Genomic DNA, 17,222 nt, shown 5'->3' with positions numbered 1-17,222 from the left:
TCTCTCGGGGCCTCTGCAAACCGTGGTCCAGATCCAACACTGGGTAAATCAGTGGAGCTACGTCCCATTGACACCAGCCGGGCTCTGGCCCACTGTCCCGATCGGGGCAGGGAGGGGCTCACAGCCCAAGGACAGCTCTGCAGCAGAAGCCGGGGAGTTGTCTTTCTCTTACAATCTGTTGGGGGGTGTCAGAGATATTTTGGGTGTCACGTCCACAATGTCTGGGGTGGGGCACCGGTATCAGGGTGCTCAGAGCCACCTGCCTTTATCTCACACGCAGTGGGACAGGGGTGTGTTTTCTCACCCTGCATCAATACCAATCAGTGTTACCCACAGCCCACGGAAACAGGCGAGCTGGGGAAGGGCAGAACTTGGTGCTTGGAACAGTGACAGCAGGACAGAGATGCCCTAGAGGGGAAATGGCCCACATCTCATCTCACACCCTGAACCAGCCAGTCCCCTGCCATGGGGCTGGCTCACAGCAGGCACTCCCTATAGGGCAAAGGTCTCATGTGTATTCCCCACCCCCCGGAGCCAGCCTTTCCCCCATCCCAGGGCTGGTATTAGTCTCACCAATGCTGCATAGAGAGGCAAAATCCCCTCCCTGCTCCTATGCCCCTGGTTTTACAGCCCAGGCTCTGGCCAGTTTTGCCCCAGCGGTGTGTGGGGAGCTCACGGCACTGCTTGTTCACTGTGTACCTTCCTAGATCCTTTGTAGAGCCCCAGTTCTCCAGGACAGAGTTCCAGCTCTGGGGAGGTGGCCAGGTCTCTTGGACCAAGATGGAGGACATTTCATTGGCTGGATTCACCACCCTGGTGTGTGACTGGGCTCAGATCACCAAGCGTCCCAGCTTGATCCCTGTACGTGCCCCTGCCTTGTCATACCACTTTGCCCAGTCCTGTGGCACCCACAGAACTGACGGCAGCTTGAGCTCAGACACTGGGGTGATGCCAGTTTTGGGTGTTCAACCTGAGACATTCAGCATGGCCGGGACTGTCAGAGTAGCAGGGCCCCATTGTGCTGGAGCTGTACTGTATTTATTACATTTATTATGGTGGCGCGTAGAAGACCAGGTCATGGCAAAGGATCTCATTGTGCCAGGTGCTGTACATTATTTATTAGGTGTACTACGGTAGCACCTATGTGCCCCAGCCATGGCCCAGGACAGCGAACGGCAGGACAGGCAAACAGAGGGAGTTTGCCTAGGATTTCGCCTGGTGGGAGTTCCCACGGAGTTGTTTGCCTTTCAGGCTTCTGTGTGCAGTAAACACAACATATGGATAGTGAGCAATCAGCTGTTGTGACCTGCACAGGATGTTCCAAGTTTGTCTTATCCCAGAGGATAGAAGCGACTTCATCTGTACGAAATGCAAACTGGTCTCCATATTGGAAGAGACGGTTAAGGGACTAGAGACCCAAGTATCAACCCTGCGATGCGTCAGAGAGAATGAAGAGTTTCTGCATAGAAGCCGGCGTGTAGTCCTGCAGGCACAGCATGCTGAGGAGTCAGAGAGGGCAGAACGGGGAGGAAAAGTGGCAGCGTGTGACCTCCAGGAGGAGGAGAACTCAGGTACCCCCAGTGCAGACAGAGGTAAGAAACCGTTTTCAGGCTCGCTGCCCAGGTACTATGGCGGAGAATGGTTTGGAAGAGGTATCTGAGGGAAGGGATTAGGAGACCCCAATGGCCCGGAAGGCATGGGATGCATTGTCCTAGGGATGGGGTTTCCATGACCACCACTCCCAAGAGGAGGAGATGGGTGGTGGTGGTCGGGGACTCCCTCCTAAGGGGGACGGAGTCATCCATCTGCCGTCCAGACCGGGAAATGCGAGAAGTCTGCTGCTTGCCTGGAGCGACAATCCAGGATGTGACGGAGTGTCTGCTGAGACTCATCAAGCCCTCGGACCGCTACCCCTTCCTGCTTCTCCACGTGGGCACCAATGATACTGCCAAGAATGACCTTGAGCGGGTCACTGCAGGCTACGTGGCTCTGGGAAGAAGGATAAAGGAGTTTGAGGCACAGGTGGTGTTCTCATCCATCCTCCCTATTGAAGGAAAAGGCCCAGGTAGGGACCATCGAGTTCTGGAGGGAAATGTGTGGTTGCACAGGTAGTGTTGGCTTTGGATTCTTCGACCATGGGATGTTGGTCCAGGAAGGAGGAGTGCTAGGAAGAGATGGGACCCATCCAATATGTTCCACCTTGTTCTTAGCTGTGACACCCGGAGAACCTTTTCCAGCCCTTGAGAAGAACTCTATGTAAGCTCCAAAACTTGTCTCTCTCACCAATAGAAGTCAGTCCAATAAAAGATATAACCACCTTGTCTTTTTTATTTTTAATGAGATTACAGGTGTGGTTGATACAGATAACAGTATTGGAGTAATATACTGTTAGGTGACTTGATACTACACAGGTTGATGAAAGATCTAGAATGATATAAGATTACCATGATCCATGGTAGGTTTTAACATAGGTTTAACATAGGTTAAAAGCTGGCTTAATTATAGATCTCAGAATGACATTGTAAATGGGGAATCATCAGCAAATGGGTGTTTTTCTTGTGAGGTGAGGGATTGGTACTTGGCCCAATGCAATTTACCATTTTTATCAATGCCCTGGAAGAAAACACAAAAGATCACAGATAACAATTGCAGATGACACAAAGATTGGAGGAGTAATAAATAATGCAGAGGACAGGCACTGATAAGGAGTGATCTGGATTGTTTGGTAAACTGGGCACAAGCAAACTTTATGCATTTTAACATGGCTAAATGTTAATGTGGCAAAGAGTCCTGTGGCACCTTATCGACTAACAGACATGTTGGAGCAGAAGCTTTTGTGGGTGAATCCCCACATCATCGGATTCATGTAGTGGAAATTTCCAGAAGCTGGTATAAATATGCAAGCAAGAATCAGGCTAGGGATAACGAGGTTAGTTCAATCAGGGAGGATGAGGCCCTCTTCTAGCAGTGGAGGTGTGAACACCAAGGGAGGAGAAACTGCTTTTGTAGCTGGCGAGCCAGTCCCAGTCTGTGTTTAACCCTCAGCTGATGGTGTCCAATTTGCAAGTGAACTGAAGTTCAGCAGTTTCTCGTTGAAGTCTGGTCCTGAAGTTTTTTTGCTGCAGAATGGCTGCTTTGAAATCTGCTACTGTGTGCCCAGGGAGGTGGAAGTGTTCTCCTACAGGGTTTGGTATATTGCCATTCCTAATATCTGATTTGTGTCCATTTATCCTTTTACGTAGGGACTGTCCAGTTTGGCCAATGTACATAGCAGAGGGGCATTGCTGGCACATGATGGCGTAGATTACATTAGTGGATGGGCAGGTGAATGAATGAACCAACAGAACTCCACTGGCCATCACATACAGTCCTCAGCTAAAACCTCTCCAATGCATCATCAGTGATCTACAACCCATCCTGGACAACGATCCCTCATTTTCACAGGCCTTAGGAGGCAGGCCAGTCCTCCCCCACAGACAACCCACCAACCTGAAGCATATTCTCACCAGCAACTACACACCGCACCATAGCAACTCTAACTCAGGAACCAATCCATGCAACAAACCTTGATGCCAACTCTGCCCACATATTTACACCAGTGACACCATCAAAGGACCTAACCAGATCAGCCACACCGTCACCGGTTTATTCACCTGCCGGTCCACTAATGTAATCTACGCCATCATGTGCCAGCATTTATGGGATATTTCAGGTACCACCCCCATCCCATCTTTTAGTAAGTAATCTAGCTAGGTATGTGTTAAATTATGAATTCTTTAAATGGCTGAGAAAAGAAGTGTGCTGAATAGAATGACAATTCCTGTCTGTGTGTCTTTTTTGTAACTTAAGGTTTTGCCTAGAGGGATTCTCTATGTTTTGAATCTAATTACCCTGTAAGGTATCTACCATCCTGATTTTACAGAGCTGATTCCTTTACTTCTATTAAAAGTCTTCTTGTAAGAAAACTGAATGCTTTTTCATTGTTCTAAGATCCAATGGTTTGGGTCTGTGGTCACCGATGAAAATTGGTGAGGACTTTTACCAAACCTTCCCCAGGAAGTGGGGTGCAAGGGTTGGGAGGATTTGGGGGGGAAAGACGTGTCCAAACTACGTTTCCCAGTAAACCCAGTTAGAGTTTGGTGGTGGCAGTGGAAATTCCAAGAGCAAAGGGTAAAATTAATTTGTACCTTGGGGAAGTTTTAACCTAAGCGGGTAAAAGTAAGCTTGGGAGATTTTCATGCAGGTCCCCACATCTGTACCCTAGAGTTCAGAGTGGGGAAGGAACCTTGACATGGTGGCAGAGTGGTGGGATTAACCTGAAATCCTTCTGAGATCAATTTGAGATTTTTTGAACCAGAAAAACAGATTTAAAAAGGATTTTTTTTTCCTTTGGGGCTCCTGGAAAGGAGGTCCAACTGAAAGCAGCTAGTTTTTTCTCTGCTTTAGGGCCAGAGCAGAGACAAAAGGGGATTATCTTTTTAATTGCAGGTTTTCTTTGCCTGGAGGCAGAGTAGTTAATCTCCTGCAGGGAAATTCACAGTCTTCACAAACATGAGGTTTTTTTTTTCCCTAAAAGTAAATGGGGGGGGGGTGTTCTACCCATTTGCCTGGAGACAAAAGTGGCAGCAAAAGCTCACGAAAGCTCATGCTCAAATAAATTGGTTAGTCTCTAAGGTGCCACAAGTACTCCTTTTCTTTTTGCGAATACAGACTAACACGGCTGTTACTCTGAAAGGTGGCAGGGTTTTTTTTTTTTTTTTAGGATTTTGATTTTTTTTTACAAGGAGCACAGGTTTGAAAAGGAATCTTTTTTTTCCTTTGGGCTGCTGGTAAGCAGGTTTCCAAGTAGTTGGAGGTTTTTTGCTTTGATTTGGGGCCAGAGCAGAGACAAAGGGAATTGTCTTTTTCTGTAGGCTGACAATCACTATCAGAGGATAGGTATCCTGTTCCAGCACAGCAAAATTTTACAGCCAAGTTTTCTTTGTTTATTTCTAAACCTCGGGTGTAAAGTTAGTTAAAAACAGAGAGGTTAGGATGACAGAATCCAGGGCTCAACAAAAGCTGGAATTAGCCAGATTTCAGGCTGAGGAAAAACAAAAGAAACACAAAAGTGGCTGGAGAAGGAGGTACAGGAGGCTGCCCATAGGAGGGAAATGGAGGCAAGGAAGCATGTGGAGGAGGAGAAGGAAAAAGAGAGGAAGCATGTGGAGGAGGATAAGGAAAAAAAGAGGAAGCATGTGGAGGAGGAGAACGAAAAAGAGAGGAAGCATGAACTGGAGATGGAGAAGGTAAAAGCTCAGCAGAATATACCAACAAATCCTAGCAATCCTTCTACAGGTACCACTTCCCATCCCAGAAAGTTCCCCACCTACAAGGCAGGCGATGATACGGAGGTCTTCTTAGAAAACTTCGAAAGGGCCTGCCTTGGGTACAGCATTTCTACCGACCAATACATGGTAGAACTGAGGCCGCAGCTCAGTGGACCCTTAGCTGAGGTGGCGGCTAAAATGCCTAAAGAACACATGAACAAGTATGAACTGTTTAAATCCAAGGCGAGAGTCAGAATGGGGATAACACCCGAGCATTCTCATCGGAGGTTCAGAGCCCTAAGGTGGAAACCAGACGTGTCATTTACCCGACATGCCTACCACATTGTGAAACATTGGGATGCCTGGATATCAGGAGCAAGTGTTGAATCTCCAGTAAATTTGCCCTTCCTAATGCAAATGGAACAATTCTTAGAGGGTGTTCCTGAGGAAATAGAAAGATACATCCTAGATGGGAAGCCCAAAACTGTAATCGAGGCAGGAGAGATTGGAGCCAGATGGGTGGAGGTGGCAGAGAAGAAGAAAACTGCTCGCAGTTGGAGTGGAGACCAGAAGGGACAACACCAGACCACACCCTATTACCAGGGGCCGCCCAAGCCCCCATCTACCTCCCAAAGAACCTTCCAGACCCCTTATCGTCCCACCACCCCGTTCTCCAGCAACTCACCTCGCCCCAGTGACCCGTCAGCTGGACGATGTTTTACATGTAACGAGCTGGGGCATGTAAAGGCCAACTGCCCCAAGAACCCCAATAGATTAGAGTTCATTGCACCGGAATCACACCAAAAATCCACAGGCCCAGATGCCTCCCAGATACCCTTGGAGCGGAGGGAAACTGTGAGTGTGGGCAGAAAGAAGGTCACCGCGTAGAAGGACACCGGAGCACAAGTGTCAGCTATCCATGCTTCCTTAGTGGACCCCAATTTAATCAACCCGGAGATCCAAGTGACGATTCAACCCTTCAAGTCCAACTCTTTCAATTTGCCTACAGCCATGTTGCCTGTCCAGTACCAGGGATGGTCAGGTACGTGGACTTTTGCAGTCTATGATGATTATCCCATCCCCATGCTGTTGGGGGAAGACTTGGCCAATCATGTGAAGCGCGCCAAGAGGGTGGGAATGGTCACCCACAGCCAGGCTAAACAAGCCGTGAGGCCTAGCTCTGTTCCATAAACTTCTATCAGGTCCCAGTCAGAAATAGAAATAGAAAAATAGAAAATTGCAAAAATAGAAAATTGTCTGTAAAATCAAAATTTTATGTGAAAAAATTCAGTTTTGAATAAACTGCCTTTTCCACGGGTATATCATTCTGCCCATCTCTAGATTTCACTCTCTGTCCACCCATTTCCAGGCCGGTTCTGTACGGTGGAAAGGGCTTGGCCTTCAGAGACAGAAAGCAACTGTCACACAGTCTGAGAACTCTCTTGGACAGGCTGGGCTGGGAAATGCCAGTCACTGATGTTCTTCTCCTTCCGCGAATCAGGCGGGCCCCTGGTGTGTGACGGGGTGGTCCAGGGCATTGTCTCCAATGGATATCTGGACATGCGCCGCCCCAGCATATACACGAGAATCACCAAATGTGTCCTCTGGATCAACGAAATTTTGATTTTACAGACAATTTTCTATTTTTGCATGGGGAAAATTGAAATGAAATATTTCATACCATGGCAGTTCCATGCAAATCCGAATATTTCGTAGTTAGGAATCAGTTCAACAAAATGTTAAACTGCTTTTTCCTATCCGTGCATTGGCTCATAGGCATTGACTCCATGGGAGCTCCAGGGCTGGAGTACCCATGGGGCAAAATTACTGGGTGCTCAGCACACTCCAGCAGCCCAGCTCCTCCTCTTCCCCCTCTCCCCAGCATCTCTCGCCCACCAGCAGCTCCGTTGACCAATTACTCCCCCTCCCTCCGAGGGCCTTCCACGCCCAGCAAAACACCTGTTCAGGATGCTCCTAGAGGGAGGGGGAGGAGAAGGGTAAACTGAGGCACAGAGGGGGGCAGGGACATGCCGAAGTTCACCCAGCAGCAGAGTTGGGAACAGAACCCTGGCATCCTGAGGTGCAGGCCTGGGGTCTGGCTACTAGACCACACTACTTCCCCACAACTCACAGCAGCTCAGTCAGGCATGCCCGGGGCCTGCGGCCCCCCAGGCCCTGCATCATACGGCTTGATAATGTCAACTCCCATCTTGTGTCCTCTGGAATCAGTACAGGCCTGATACAAACGTCTCCAGCACTGAATTCCCTCCTGACCCGTGTCATCTGGGGCAGGTGATGGGTCCTCCAGGACAGGACAGGTCTCTGGTTACAGGGTGTGGGGATATAACATCTGCAGGGCTGGAATTATGTCCACCCTCAAATCCAGTGGCTCTGAAGCAGATACAGACAGAGTTGATCTGTGTGTGACCACACTCCCCTCCATTTGGCTCTCTCTGTCTGGTAACAGGGGCAGTGCTGGCCAGCGCTCCCCAGGACCGGGAGATGCCATGTTGCTGATCCCTGTCTGGCTAAAGGCCAGATTTGTCTGAGTAAGAAGCACGAGAGAGATTCCCAGAGCTGCCCTCAGATGCCCTCGGTCCCTCCACCCTGACCCGCTGCAATGAGTGAGCCACGTTTCTTGTACATATTTGTCCATTCCAAGCCCAGAAGGGGCCACAGTGCTCGACTCTTTTGACCCCTGTGTAGTCCCAGCCCTGCGACATCCGTGAGTTAATCCCGGCTTGAAGTAGAGCAGAGCTGTTGGAGAAATGTGCCGGCCCAGCGTGAGTCACACATTGCCAGGTGTTGAGCATCCCCAGGTGATGCCCAGCTGTGCAGACTCAGCTGGGCCTGACCCTCCCCCCAGTCCATGCAGGGCGGTCTCCAGAGAGCCACGTGGCAGAGAGTTTGACACTGAGGTTTTCTGTTCTCCCACCCAGCTGTGTCTCCCAGCTGTGTGAGAAGCACTTTCTTCCCTGATCTGGTGCAGAGGGTGCTGCTGCTAACCCTGCTCAGCGTGGCTGTTCTCTTGCCCCCCAGGGTTCAGTCTGGTGGGGATGGGGGGGATGGGGCATAGGGAGCAGAGCTTTGCACAGGGCTCAGTGGAAGGGCCTGGGGCTGCTTCCCCAATACAGCAATCCTGGGCTGGGGGGCTGTGAAAGGAGGCAGCTTCTCCTCACCGTCTTCCCAGACCCCACGGGGCGGTGGAGTGGGAAGCAGAGCAGGGGTAGCTGTTTTCATAGATCCGTGGGGATCCTGTCTGTGTTAGGGAAGCTTCCTACCCATGAATATCACCCACCCATCGTGGGCATGTGACATCCCCTGGAAGCCACATGCAGGGTAACAACCTCCTACTGCTGCCAGCTAACAGCCTCGCCCCTTTAGCTCAAGGACTGTGCTCCAGGGCTGGGGTCAACCACAGAGCCGGGAGGCGATTGCAGCAGCACCCTTGTGAGTCCACCCAGATTCCCAACTCTTCCTGCACCACTAGCTAGCACAGGAGTGCTGTGAACGCAGCTGACACCTCTGGCCGTCTGTGCAGGGCCCAGCAACTTCGGGGCTGTTCTATTAGCTGGGCAGAGACAGGCACCTCTAGGGCTTGGCATAGATCTGTCCTGTCCCATCCCCCGTCCCCCACCCTGGCTAGTTCTAGGCTGCTGGGGAGGCTCTGCCGGAGGGATTGCGCTTGATTAACGGGGCGGGTGTTGCAAGGGAAGGGTGAGTCTGGAAAGATAAAAACCCCCATGGCCACAGGGGCAGATCTGAACTGGGACATGTGGGGCAAGTAGGGTGACCAGATGTCCCTATTTTATTGGGACAGTCCCGATTTTGGGGGCTTTTTCTTATATAGGCATCTATTACCCCCCATCCCCATCCCGTTTTTTTACACTTGCTTTCTGGTCGCCCTCGGGGCAGGGTTTCAACAGAGCTCCACAGCCACCGACCTCGATGGGATGCTCCAGTGAACTCAGTGGGGTGGGAGGGGATTGTCAGTGATCTCCTCCTTAGCTGGGTCAAAGAGGAGGGGGCAGGGAACCTGGGCTGGCTGGGTTGAAGGGCCAATCGGAGCAGCAGAGGGCTGAGTTGAGTTGAGGGGAGCGATGGGACAGGGTCCTTGATCAAACTCTCCAGCCTCATGGTGTCTCAAAGATGAGTTTTACCCATTCCCATCTCTCTGCCAGGCGAAATCATCGGGGGATGGGAAGCTGGGTGTCACTCCAGACCCTACATGGCCTTCGTGAAGATAGAGACAGGAGGAGATAGAAAAGGAGGCTGCAGAGGGTTCCTCATGTGGGAGGACGTGGTGGTGACAGTGGCTCCTTGTAACTGCAAACTGGGGTAAGAAATGCACCATCTGCCGTCCCCGAACCAGCCAGTCCCTGTCCTGGGGCTGGCCTCTTGTCCTTTTGGGCCACGAATGGCTTCAGGCACTGTTGTGCTGGGTACGGAAGGTGTCATCAATAGAGACCCTGATCTGCTGCTCCAGGAATGGTATTGTTACCCCCCTTGGCCTAAGCAGTCAATGGGGTCTTACAGGATGTTTCCATGAGGAAGAGAAATTGCTGGTGGCATTAGATCTACTCTTCCATGAAATCCTTATTTTTACAAAGAATGTCCAAAGTCCTGTTTTTCTGAACACAGTCAGAGTTATGCAACAAGTGACTCACTTACTCACAGTCCCAAGCCTCCTTCAGCCAGCACTCAGTCCAAAAGCTCTCTCCCCTGGCTAAGCACAGGGTCACACTACCCATGCTTCTTTGGCTGTGGCTGGTGCCTTCTCTGGCTGCTTCTCTGCTCTTCCTGCTGCTTACCTCAGACACACACAGATCCATCAGTCAGTGCCCCAGCCCCTGTGTTTGCTAAATTGGTCCCTGGGGAAACCCCTTGGGTGAAACAGCTCAGCTTCTACTCCTCTGATGTGCCTGTGGCTATGTCTACATGACACTGCCTGTATCAGCCCAGCGTCCTAGAGCAGATGCAGCGTACTCTGACAAACAGGGTTTTTCTGTTGGTGTAAGAACACCACCTCCCCAAACGATGTTAGCTATTTCGACAATGGTCTTCTTCCATCCATAGAGCTACCTCAACCCCGGGGGGTTGTCAGCACCGCTACGTTGGATAGGGATGTGGGGTTTTCCCACCTGTAGCCAACACAGCTAAGTTGTAAGTGTAGGCCAGGCCTGTGTGATGGGTGGTGATTCTAGTGCAGTGGTTCCCAAACTTTAACAACCCGTGAACTCCTTTCACTAAAATGTCAAGTCTTGCGAACCCCACTCCGAAAAAATTAATATTTCCAGGGATTTTCTCCCTTACCTGAGCATAAATTATAAAAACAGTGATCCTGGAAATTGTTTTTTATGACAGGCTTTTTATGACACACTATTTATTATTAATTATTATTTATCATTACAGTATTAGTTTTATTACATTCTGAAAATGGCAACACTCTTCCAAGATCTCAGTTTCATAGCTTGTATCACTTTGATTAAGCCTGTTATAAGACAAGGCTCCTATGTTTCATCAAAGAGTATCAGATGTGAAACAGCATGAAGGTATTTAAGAAGCCAACTCAAATAAAGAGTTCCTCCTATGCAAGTATTCGAGCGGTGAGCAGTCCAAGCAAACAACGCACGTTAAAACAAAGCTTAAACTTGTTCTTCATAATAATTTTAAAAACAACACTAGCAGCCTATTTAATTTTAAAAACAGCAAAAAATATCCACCTTTCTTTCCATTTCTTATAAGGAGTCTTGAAGTTTAAATCTCCTCAGTGTGATGGATGCGCTTGCTTTGATCTGCATAGCTCTTGGAAGTCCCCAGAGCTCCGGGCTACCGACCCCATGCTGCCCGGAGTCCCTAGGGACGGTCTGTCCGCCATTAGGGAATTTTTGCCTGAGACCCCCCTCTAATGTTTCACGAACCCCAGTTTGGGAACCACTGTTCTAGTGATTCAGCTTCCTCATGACCTAAACAAGCTTATAATCATAGCATCATAGAACTGGAAGGGACCTTGAGAGGTCATCTAGTCCTGTCCCCTACACTGATGGCAGGACTAAGTATTATCTAGACCATCCCTGACAGGTGTTTGTCCAACCTGCTCTTAAAAATCCCCAATGATGGAGATTCCACAACCTCCCTAGGCAATTTATTCCCGTGCTTAACCACCCTGACAGTTAGGAAGTTTTTCCTAATGTCCAACCTGAACCTCCCTTGCTGCAATTTAAACCCATTGCTTCTTGTCCTATCCTCAGAGGTTAAGGAGAATATTTTTCTCCCTCCTCCTTATAACAACCTTTTAGGTACTTGAAAACTGTTATCATGTCCTTTCTCAGTCTTCTCTTCTCCAGACTAAACAAACCCAGTTTTTTTCAATTTTCCCTCATAGGTCACGTTTTCTAGACTTTTAATCATTTGTGTTGCTCTTCTCTGGACTTTCTCCAATTTGTCCACATCCTTCCTGAAATGTGGCGCCCAGGACTGGACACAGTACTCCAGTTGAGGCCTAATCAGTGCAGAGTAGATCAGAAGAATTGCTTCTTGTGTCTTGCTGACAACACTCCTGCTAATACAGCGCAGAACAATGTTTCCTTTTTTTTGCAACAGCGTTACACTGTTGACTCATATTTAGCTTGTGGTCCACTATGACCCCCAGATCCCTTTCCGCAGGACTCCTTCCTAGGCAGTCATTGCCCATTTTCTATGTGTGTAACTGATTGTTCCTTCCTAAATGGAGTACTTTGCCTTTGTCCTGACTGAATTTCATCCTATTTACTTCTTTCTTACTTACATTTCTCCAGTTTGGCCAGATCATTTTGAATTTTAATGGCTTCTGTACATTGATCCTGGGTGCAACACGACTGTTAACCTCGTTAAAGTGGGTGGCTCTAATGACCCATGATTGAATCCATTGTATTGGCCGGTCTGCAGCACCTGCATCCTCCTTGTATTTCACAGCACCATCACTGTGCTGCTGGGGGCCCACAATGTTGAAATAGATGAACTGGGGAGGCAGGAGGTCTGGGTACATCACCGAATCCTTCACCCAGAATTCAATGATGAGACGGATGAAAAGGACCTCATGCTGCTGCAGGTACTTCCCGCTTTGCATCACCCTGGTCCCAATGATGTAGGTTCCATCATATCATCTCACCCCCAGTGACCTCATATAGCTGCAGGTACCATCCCCATCCTGTCACTGCACCCCCAGTGACCTCACACTGCTTCAGATACCACCCCATCCCATCCCCCCACCCTCAGTGACTTCACATTGCTGCAGGTACCACCGCTGTCCCACCACCTCATTCCAGTGGGCACATGGACTCACAAAGTTGTACATGTTTCACGGGGAAGCCCCACCTGATCCCATCTGGCCCCATGCCCCCATCCTCCAACAGGAGTTTGATTTCCCTTCTCTCTCTCTCCCCCATCACAGCTGAGGGACGAGGCCAATGTGACCCACACTGTGGGCACCATCCCCCTGCCCCGGTGACAGGTGTAGGAGGGGTGTAGCAGGGTGCTGGTGCAAGAGCATCTAATTAGCCCCTGCCCGGTCAGCTCCAATCAAGGGAAGCAGATTTGGGGCTGACGGAAAAGTCCTGATGCCGCCTGAGGATTGGCAGCACCTGCCGGCCTGACAAGCCAAGGGCCATAAAGGCTGGGAAGGAGCCAGGAGGGAGGCAGGCAGCAAGGGAGAGGTCAGTCAGGGAGCGAGCTGGAAGCCTCTTGGCTGAAGACTGATTCTGCCTGTAAACAGAGGAAACCCTGTAAAGAATGTATCGTTTGGCACTGGTGGTGGGACAAGGCTAGGTGAATAAAGACACGGGTGTGGCACAACCCTCAAGTCTCTCTGAGCCTGATTTGGGAGGGCAAGCAGGCCCAGGAAGAGGGGCTGGTCATGCACCCCATTACAAGGGGGGTGTGCAGCGTGGCGGGCTGGGGCCTGACTACTACCAAGGAAAATGCCTAGCCCTCCCCAACTCTGCAGGAGGAGGAACTGAAGATCATGGGCAAGGGCGAGTGTCTTCCTCAACCATATCCGCACTATGCCCTGTCCAGGATACTGTGCGTGGGGGATCCCCAGAAGAGGAAGGCATCATTCCCGGTGAGTGTGGGACACTGACATGCGGCGCCCGGAACAAGAGGCTGCTAGAACTGGACACTGGCAGGGCTGGGCAGAATTGGGAGAACCAGGATCCATGGCGAACCAGCCAGAAACCAGGAACTGGAACTGGACTAGATCCTAGCACTAAAGGCTGTAGGATGGAAATCGGGGACCAAAATTGGCCAGCTCCTAGGAATCAGGGATGGAGGCTAGGAATCAGGGACAAGAACTAGGCTGGTCTTTTAAATGTGGAATGGATCCTAATTATTTTGGGACAGGAACTGGCAAGATCATAGAAATCAGGGGTGGAAATGAGCTGCATGTTCAACAGGTTCTAGAAATCAGGGACAAGAATCAGCCACATCGTGGAAATCAGGGATGGATCTAAATATTGAGGGACAGATCCTAGAAATCAGGGTTAGGAATCAGCTGGATCCTAGGAAATAAAAGGAGAATTGCTGAATCGAGAACCCAAGGGTGGATCTGAGAAATCAGCAGGAAATCCTAGAAATCAAGGGCAGGAGTCAGCCAGATGCTGGAAATCAGGATTTGGAATCAGGGATGGGAATTGAGCAGGTTAAAGAAATTTGTGATGGATGCTAGAAATCAGACACGGGAACTGGCCATATTCTAGAAATCAGGGACATGGTCCAGCTGGATCCCTGGACCTTGGGGTGGGAACTCCATGCAAGTCCTCAGAGTGACTTGACCATGAGACCCCAGAAAGAGGGGTACAGAGCTGGATTTCAGGACCATGAATACAGAATGCAGCCCGCCCTTTGCTTGGACATCTGTAAACCCATACCTGGTGTTTGCTTCTCAGGCGGCTCCGGAGGCCCCCTTGGTCTGTGACGGGAAGGCCCAGGGCATTGTCTCCCAGGGCAAACCTGATGGGTCAGCACCCCAGGTTTTCACCAGGGTCTCCAAATACATCCTGTGGATCAAGAAAACTGCACAAGCTGATGCCATAGATGGGAGCGTTCATCTCTTCTCGCGTGATTGGACAGACAGTTGAGTATTGCAGAGGCATAACTGACTGGCTGGCTGGCTGGGTATTGCAGATGGATGGATGGATGTGTAGCCAATGGTTTTAGTTGATTGTTCATTTATTGTGTGATGTTATGATTAACTAATATGTTAGGTCATATGTAATCATTGTATACTAAATAGAGTTAAATTGTAGGATTATAGAAGGATAAGATTGATCAGTAGTGAGAAGTGATAATTAGGTACAGGTTGTACCTTGCTGGTCTGGTTCCTTTGGGACGTGACCGGTCCCGAACCAGGGAATTTGCAGGATCAGGAGAAGCCAATGTCTGTCCCTCTGCTGCCGGCCACAGAGCTCTGCTCTGGCGTGAGAGGGGCCGGCATTGACGGAGTGGGGATGGGAGTGGGGGCGCTGTGGGGAAGAGGCAGGGCAGCTGCAGAGCCCCATGGCCAGAGCTTCGTGAACCAGCTGAGCGGCGGCGAACCAGCTGAGCACGGGGGGACAGCAGAGCAGCTCACAGCAGGAGTTTGCCTGGGACTGGTAAGTATCCGAGTGTGTTTGTTTGCTTGCTGAGGAAGTATCCGAGCGTGTCTGATTGGCTGCTAGCCTGCAGGGGGCAGGCATTAGGGTGTCTGTTTGTTTGCGTCAGGGAAGCCTGGCTGTTTAAAAATAGCCAGAGCTTCGCGAACCAGCTGAGCGGCAGTGAACCAGCTGAGCAGGGGGGGACAGCAGAGCAGCTCACAGCAGGAGTTTGCCTGGGAGTTCGCCTGGAGTGAGCCCAGTGAGGCTTACGTCTTGCAAACTGCTCTGAGGAAGCTCATAGTAGGAAGGTGATATGGAAGGGGGGGGTTCAGCTGTTGTGACCTGCACTGGATGTGCCATGTTTGTCTTTCTTCCACAGGACAGAAGCGACTTTGTCTGTACAAAGTGCAAGCTGGTCTCCATATTGGAAGAGAAGATTGAAGGTCTGGAGCAACAGATAACGACCCTGCGTTGCATACGAGAAACTGAGGATTTACTGGACAAAACTCAGGATAGGCTTCTAGGGGCACAAAGCTCCAAAGATATAGAGCAGGTTGCACAGAGGAGCCAAGAGGCCAGTGAAGAAGCTTGGCAACATGTGACCTCCAGAAGAGGTAAGCGGAATGTCCGGGTTCCAGTAACACAGACACAGGTAACTAACCGCTTTCATGTTCTCTCCGCAGGTACCGTTGCGGAGAGTGGACCAGATGATATGTCTGGGGCGAGAAAGCAGAAGGAGACTCCGCTGGTTGGAAGGCATGAGATGCGATGTCCTGAGGTTGGGGGTTCCACGACCACCACTCCCAAGAGGAGAAGGCGGGTGGTGGTGGTCGGGGACTCTCTCCTCCGGGGGACTGAGTCATCTATCTGCCGCCCTGACCGGGAAAACCGAGAAGTCTGCTGCTTGCCGGGGGCTAAGATTCGCGATGTGACGGAGAGACTGCCGAGACTCATCAAGCCCTCGGATTGCTACCCCTTCCTGCTTCTCCACGTGGGCACCAATGATACTGCCAAGAATGACCTTGAGCGGATCACTGCGGACTACGTGGCTCTGGGAAGAAGGATAAAGGAGTTGGAGGCGCAAGTGGTGTTCTCGTCCGTCCTCCCCGTGGAAGGAAAAGGCCTGGGTAGGGACCATCGAATCGTGGAAGTCAACGAATGGCTACGCAGGTGGTGTCGGAGAGAAGGCTTTGGATTCTTTGACCATGGGATGGTGTTCCATGAAGGAGGAGTGCTGGGCAGAGACGGGCTCCATCTTACGAAGAGAGGGAAGAGCATCTTTGCCAGCAGGCTGGCTAACCTAGTGAGGAGGGCTTTAAACGAGGTTCACCGGGGGAAGGAGACCAAAGCCCTGAGGTAAGTGGGAAAGCGGGATACCGGGAGGAAGCACAGGCAGGAATGTCTGTGAGGGGAGGGCTCCTGCCTCATACTGAGAATGAGAGGCGATCAACAGGTTATCTCAAGTGCTTATATACAAATGCACAAAGCCTTGGAAACAAGCAGGGAGAGCTGGAGGTCCTGGTGATGTCAAGGAATTATGACGTGATTGGAATAACAGAGACTTGGTGGGATAACTCACATGACTGGAGTACTGTCATGGATGGTTATAAACTGTTCAGGAAGGACAGGCAGGGCAGAAAAGGTGGGGGAGTAGCACTGTATGTAAGGGAGCAGTATGACTGCTCAGAGCTCCGGTACGAAACTGAAGAAAAACCTGAGTGTCTCTGGATTAAGTTTAGAAGTGTGTGCAACAAGAGTGATGTAGTGGTGGGAGTCTGCTATAGACCACCGGACCAGGGGGATGAGGTAGATGAGGCTTTCTTCCGGCAGCTCACGGAAGCTACTAGATCGCATGCCCTGATTCTCATGGGTGACTTTAATTTTCCTGATATCTGCTGGGAGAGCAATACAGCAGTGCATAGACAATCCAGGAAGTTTTTGGAAAGCGTAGGGGACAATTTCCTGGTGCAAGTGCTAGAGGAGCCAACTAGGGGGGGCGATTTTCTTGACCTGCTGCTCACAAACTGGGTAGAATTAGTGGGGGAAGCAAAAGTGGATGGGAATCTGGGAGGCAGTGACCATGAGTTGGTTGAGTTCAGGATCCTGACACAGGGAAGAAAGGTAAGCAGCAGGATACGGACCCTGGACTTCAGGAAAGCAGACTTCGACTCCCTCAGGGAACGGATGGCCAGGATCCCCTGGGGAACTAACTTGAAGGGGAAAGGAGCCCAGGAGAGCTGGCTGTATTTCAAGGAATCCCTGTTGAGGTTACAGGGACAAACCATCCCGATGTGTCGAAAGA

At 50.4% G+C, this 17,222-nt stretch overlaps 1 pseudogene; it reads left to right on the top strand.

Annotated features, from left to right (window-relative positions):
• Positions 1–6,320: 6,320 nt before the first annotated feature.
• On the top strand, positions 6,321–14,425 carry LOC144273240 (mast cell protease 1A-like; annotated as a pseudogene).
• Positions 14,426–17,222: the final 2,797 nt, after the last annotated feature.

This window comes from Eretmochelys imbricata, chromosome 13 (genome assembly GCF_965152235.1).
Source record: "Eretmochelys imbricata isolate rEreImb1 chromosome 13, rEreImb1.hap1, whole genome shotgun sequence".
Classification (NCBI taxonomy): Eukaryota; Metazoa; Chordata; order Testudines; family Cheloniidae; genus Eretmochelys; species Eretmochelys imbricata.
The sequence above is the reverse complement of the archived record's forward strand: the minus strand, read 5'-3'. Positions and strand labels throughout refer to the sequence as shown.